This window comes from Microtus oregoni, unplaced genomic scaffold, assembly GCF_018167655.1.
Source record: "Microtus oregoni isolate MIOR12 unplaced genomic scaffold, Mior012 000061F_ref0000440, whole genome shotgun sequence".
In the NCBI taxonomy this organism is placed as follows: domain Eukaryota; kingdom Metazoa; phylum Chordata; class Mammalia; order Rodentia; family Cricetidae; genus Microtus; species Microtus oregoni.
In genome coordinates this window covers 4,180,846-4,187,002 of record NW_024543871.1, presented here as the reverse complement: position 1 = coordinate 4,187,002, position 6,157 = coordinate 4,180,846, and positions in this window count along the sequence as shown.

Here is a 6,157-nt window from a genome sequence, read left to right as displayed (position 1 = left end):
GTTGGTTCAGGAACACTAGATGGTCAGCATATTTGTTATAATTTCAGCCACAATAAGGCTGACACTTCTGAGTTCTAGGGCCATGCACATGCAGACAAGCCCTCAGGCAGAAGTGCCTAATGGCCCCGGGGCCTCACGTGTCCCGCATGCATGCATGCATGGTTGCATCATCCATATATGACTCAGTTAAGCCCTTGTGCTCATGTGTGGTTGCATCATCCATGTATGACTCAGCTAAACCCTTGCATGCATGCATGTGTGAGCTCTGTCATCTGCATATGATGTAGTCACGTCAACCCCCTGTGCGCATGCACTAGGCAGCTTGTAAAAGCTTGACACCCCATCTCCCCCCCCCACTGACTTCCCCGGTCTGTACACGCCCCCTCTAATAAACTCCTAAGCAGGTTTGTTGTATGTTCTGTGTTTCCTTCTCACTCGTGCCAGGTAATTTCAATATTGAAGAATCAACCAAGTCCTTGGAACTCTCCTGTTCGTTTTTTTTATTTATTTATTAAAGATTTCTGTCTCTTCCCCACCACCTCCTCCCATTTCCCTCCCCCTCCCCCAATAAAGCCCCCCTCCCTCGTCAGCGCAAAGAGCAATCAGGGTTCCCTGCCCTGTGGGAAGTCCAAGGACCACCCACCTCCATCCAAGTCTAGTAAGGTGAGCATCCAAACAGCCTAGGCTCCCCCAAAGCTAGTACGTGCAGTAGGATCAAAACCCATTGCCATTGTTCTTGAGTTCTCAGTAGTCCTCATTGTCTGCTATGTTCAGCGAGTACGGTTTTATCCCAGGCTTTTTCAGACCCATGCCAGCTGGCCTTTGTGAGTTCCCGATAGAACATCCCCATTGTCTCTGTGTGTGGGTGCACCCCTCGCGGTCCTGAGTTCCTTGCTCGTGCTCTCTCTCCTTCGGCTCCTGATTTGGACCTTGAGATTTCTGTCCGGTGCTCCAATGTGGTCTCTGTCTCTGTCTCCTTTCCTCGCCTGATGAAGGTTAATATCCAGGAGGATGACGATATGTTTTTCTTTGGGTTCTCCTTCTTATTTAGCTTCTCTAGGATCATTAATTCTAGGCTCAATGTTTAAGAGCTGCAAAGGAAAAAGGCCAAGTAACTTATAAAGGTAAACCGATCAGACTTACACCTGACTTCTCTATGGAATGCAAACTTGTGCAACCACTTTGGAACGCTCCTGTTTTTGTTGTCAAAGAGAAATCTGGAAAATGGAGAATGGTAACACATCTAACTAAGAGTTGTTAATAAGGTGATTCAGTCAATGGGCCTGGCATTCCTTTGCCTTCTTTATTGCCTAACGGATGGCCTCTTGTAGTAATTGATTTAAAAGATTGTTTATTCACTATACCTTTACAAGAAAAAGACAGAGAAAAACTTACCTTCACAGTGCCTACTTAAAATATTTCGCAGCTTGTCAAGAGATATTGGTGGAGGATTATTACACAGAAAATGCTAAATATCCCCACCCTGTGTCAATATTTTGTATGGCATCCATTGGAATTCTTATGTAAGCAATTTCCTGAATTACATTGTTGATGTACTTATTGCCTGTATATATTGTAAATAGTTATTGTAGTTATTATATATAGTTTTTCTTATATTAGTTATAGTCTTCTTGTTAAATTTTAGACAAAAGGGGAAATTTAGTGATATTTTATTTGTATTTTAATAAACAAAGCTTGCCTTAAGATCAGAATGCAAAACTAAACTACTAGCGGCCAGGGAGTGGTGGCACACACCTTTAATCCCAGGACTCAGAAAACAGAGGCAGATAGATCAAGGCTGTGCTGGGCTACACAAGATCAATCCAGAAACAGATCCAGGTGGTGGTGGTTCATACTTTAATTCCAGTGCTTGGGAATCACACATTTTTAATCCCAGAATTAGGGAGGTGGAGACAGGAGTGATATGGCTGGGCAGAGAGAGAGAGGAATATAAATGAGAAGAGACAGGAACTCACTGGAGTGTAGAGTCTGAGGATTCATGAAGACAGGATCTTGGCCTTTTGGTCTGAAGATCAGTTAGAAGTACAAGGTCTCTCTAGTGGTTGGCTGCTTTGCTTTTCTGATCTTCATCTTGAACCCCAATATCTGTCTCTGATATTTTATTATTCATGCTACACTTAACCTCTATGCTTATATAGTTTGATTATCACAGACTTAATAGCTAGCATCCACATATAAGTGAATTCACAATATATTTGTCTTTTGGCATTTGGGTTACCTTGCTCAGGAAATTTTATTCTAGATCCATCCATTTACTTGCAAATTTCATGATTTCATTTTTAACAGCTGAATAATATTTCATTATGTAAATATACCACATTTCTTTATCCATCAGGTATTGAGAAGCATCTAGCTTGTTTCCAATTTCTGGATATTGTGAAAAAAGAAGCAATAAGCATGCTTGAGCAATTGTCTTGGTGGTATGATAAAGCTTTGGGTATATGTCAGGAGTGGTATAGCTGGATCTTGGGGTAGATCAATTCCCATCTTCCTGAAAAATTGTCATATTGATTTCCATAGTGGCTGTACAAGTTTGTACTCCCACAAGCAATGGGTAAATGTTACCCTTACTCCATATCCTTACCAGCATGATTCAATTTTTCTGAGTTAATTTTGTATCCTGATACTTTGCTGAAAATATTTATTTACTGTGTGTTTCTTGGTAGAATTTTTAGGGACACACACACACATATATAATTGTATCATATGCAAGTAATGATACTTTGAATTCTTCCCTTCCTATTTGTGTTCCCCTGATTTCTTGTAGTTCTCTTACTGTTCTAGCTAAGACTTCAAGGTCTATATTGAATAGTTATGGAGAGAGTGGAAAACATTGCCTTAAGTTCCTGGTTTTTGTGGAAATCCTTGGAATTCCTCCATTTAGGTTGATAATGACTGTGGGCTTGCTGTGAATCACCTTTATTATATTAAGCTATGTTCCTTGTATCCCTAGTCTCTCCAGCACATATATCATGAAGGGGTGTTGAATTATGTCAAGCCTTTTCTGCTTCTAATGAGATGATCTTGCAGTTTTAGTCTTTCAATCTATGGTGTACTACTTTTATTGATTTACATATGTTGAACCATCCTGCATATCTGGGACAAAGCCAATTTGATCATGGTGGAAGAGATTTTTCATATGTTCTTGTATTTAGTTTGCAAGGTTTTTTTTAGAATTTAAAAATCTGTGATAATAAGGGAAACTGATCTGTAATTCTCTTTTTTGTATCTTTATGTAGTTTTGGTACCCAGGTAACTGTGGCCTCAGAAAAATAACCGGGCATTGTTGCTTTTGTTTCTACTTTGTAGAATAATTTGAGTAGTATTGGCATTAATTCTTTGAAAGTGTGATAGAATTCCTTACGGAAGTCATTGGGCTGTGGGTTTATTGGTTGATATATTTAATTACTGCTTCTATTTTACTAGAGGTATAGGTCTGTTCAAACTGGTTATTGATCTTGATTTAATTTTGGTGGGTGATATATCTCAAGAAAATTATCCAATTATGTTAGATTTTCAGATTTGGTTGAGTATAGGTTTTTAAAGTATGTCCTTATTATTTTCTTGATCTCCTTAGTATCTGTTGTTATGTTCCTCTTTCATCTCTAATTTTGTTAATTTTGGTCTTCTCCCCATGTCTTTTAACTAATTTGGCTAACGTTTTGTTATTTTTATTTATTTTCTCAAAAACGAACTCTTTGTGTCTTAGGGTTTCTATTGCTGTGAAAATATAACATGACCACAGCAACTCTTATAGTTGAAAACATTTAATTTGGGTGACTTGCTTACAGTTTCAGAGGTTCAGTTCATTATTATGGCAGGGAGCATGGTGGTGTGCAGGCAGACATGGTGCTGGAGTAGCAGCTGAGAGAGCTACATGTTGCAGGAAGTCAACTGAGATGCTGGGTGATATCCTCAGCTTAGGAAACCTCAAAACCCACCCCCACAGTGACACACTTTCTCTAACAAGGCCCTACCCACTCCAACAAAGCCACACCTCTTGATATTGCTTTTCCTTATGAGAATATGGAGACCAGTTACATTCAACTACCACATTCTATTCCCTGGCCCCCATAAGCCTGTAACAATACCATAATGCAAAATGCATTTACTCCAACCTAAAAAATGCCCATAGTCTAACACAATCTTAACAATATTTTAAAGTTGAAAGTCTCTTCTGAGATCCATGCAATCTCTTAACTATAATCCACTATATAATCAAAATACAAAACAGACCACAACTTCCAGTGTTTAATAGCACAGGATATACATTACCATTCCAAAATGTAGAGAATGGAGCATAGTGAGAAAAGACTGGACCAAAACAAGACTGACACCATCTACAAACTCCCAACTCTTGATGGCTGTGTTTGATGGCAAAACGCTCTTTAGATCTCCAATTGCATTCAGCTTTGCTGATTGCAACACCCTTCTTTGCCTCAGGTTGGTTTCACTCGCTGTTAGCAGCTGTCTTCAGCGGGTATCACATGACTCTGAGATCCCTAACATCTTGGGGTCTCCAAGGCAATCCAGGCCTCAACTTCACAGCTTAATGCAATGAGCTCTCTCCTTGGCCTCCATTCAGGGACACTCCTGACACATGCCTGCTGTCAGCACCTTTCCTTATTTGTAGAGGCAAATTCCATAATATTTTTATTCAATCCTTAGTTCAAAAGTCAGAACCACCTGCTTGAAATTGCCAAGTTCTGCTGCTTACTGGGGCTGGAGCATGGCCCTTTGCTCAATTACATTTTCACCAGCTTTCTGTCATTTACTGCATAAGCTTGGCTGTCCTGAAACTGCATCTTTAGACAAGGCTGACCTCAAACTCAGATATCTGCCATCCTCTGCCTTCTGAGTTCTGCGATTAAAGATGTGCACCACCACACTCAGCTCTAAGGTTTTCTTTTAATTTTTTTTTCTTTTTCCCCAGAAGTTGGAACTGTAGCTAGGTTGGATCTTGTCCTGAGGTCACCACTCCCTTTATTCAATTTCTAATCAATTTATTTCCTTGAAGACAGTATTTAGCTCCATTCCACTTCCATTCAATTTCTCCTCAAAATTTACATTTTGTAATTTACTCTGCCTAGTTTGCTCATTTTCATTATAAATCTTCATTAGAGTTACCATTAGTAAACACACAATAGAGTCTATAGTAGGCTGTCTTGAGATTTCCTCTGCCAGTGGAATTAATCCAAAACTCTTCACTTTAATCTCAGACTGACTCTGTAGACAAGGGCAAAAGTCAACCACTTTCTTCACCAAAATATTTTAAGAATGGTTTCTAGGCAACATACTAAAATTCTTCTTCTCTGAAACATCTTGATCCCCACAGTTCATTTGCATTCAGCACCACTTCTTCCGTGCTTCTTCTAGTGTGACTCATTAATCGACACTTAAAGCATCCCACTGCTTTCCTAACCCAGACTTCAAAAGTTCATATTCCTCCATTCAATTGAGAGGGTTGGCTTATAGTTTCAAAGTTTTGGTCCATTATCATCAAGGTGTGATGTGCAGGTAGACATGGTGCTGGAGTGGTAGTTGAGGGTCCTGTGAAACACTGGATGCTGTGGAAACTCCTCCAGCCAATAGCCTTTAAGATACTGGTCTACTTGGTCATGGTTTTATGTACTATAATCCAGACATAAAAGTGTGCATGGGCCCCTTGGCTGCTGAATTTGGTTCCAGTTCTCCACACATGCAGATGACTGCAGATCACTACTCTTTCTGTGAGTTTAGCACCTAATAAATAAACCTTCATTATACTCCATTCTGGGATAGTGTGCAACTTTTATATCGCAATAGTTAGGCACCCACACTATCAGAGTCCACACCATTTACTGGGCCCTGCCCAGAAGATCTGTGCTCCCTGCTCTCCTGTCTCCCCACTATGCATTCGGCCACCCTAGAGTGCTGTACTTAATAAAATGATGGGCATTTTGATTTGGTTTGATTTGACATAATTGGATTTCTTTGCCCTTTTTAGGATTTTTTTCTTAACACCTACTAAGCAGCCTTTTGCCTAAATTCTTCCGAGGTCAGGGGCTGCTCTGGCTTGTGCGCCTAGTTTGTATCCGCTAATGCTTGGCTCAAGCTCCATCCAGTAATCTCTTGACTCTCAATGGCCTGCAAGCTC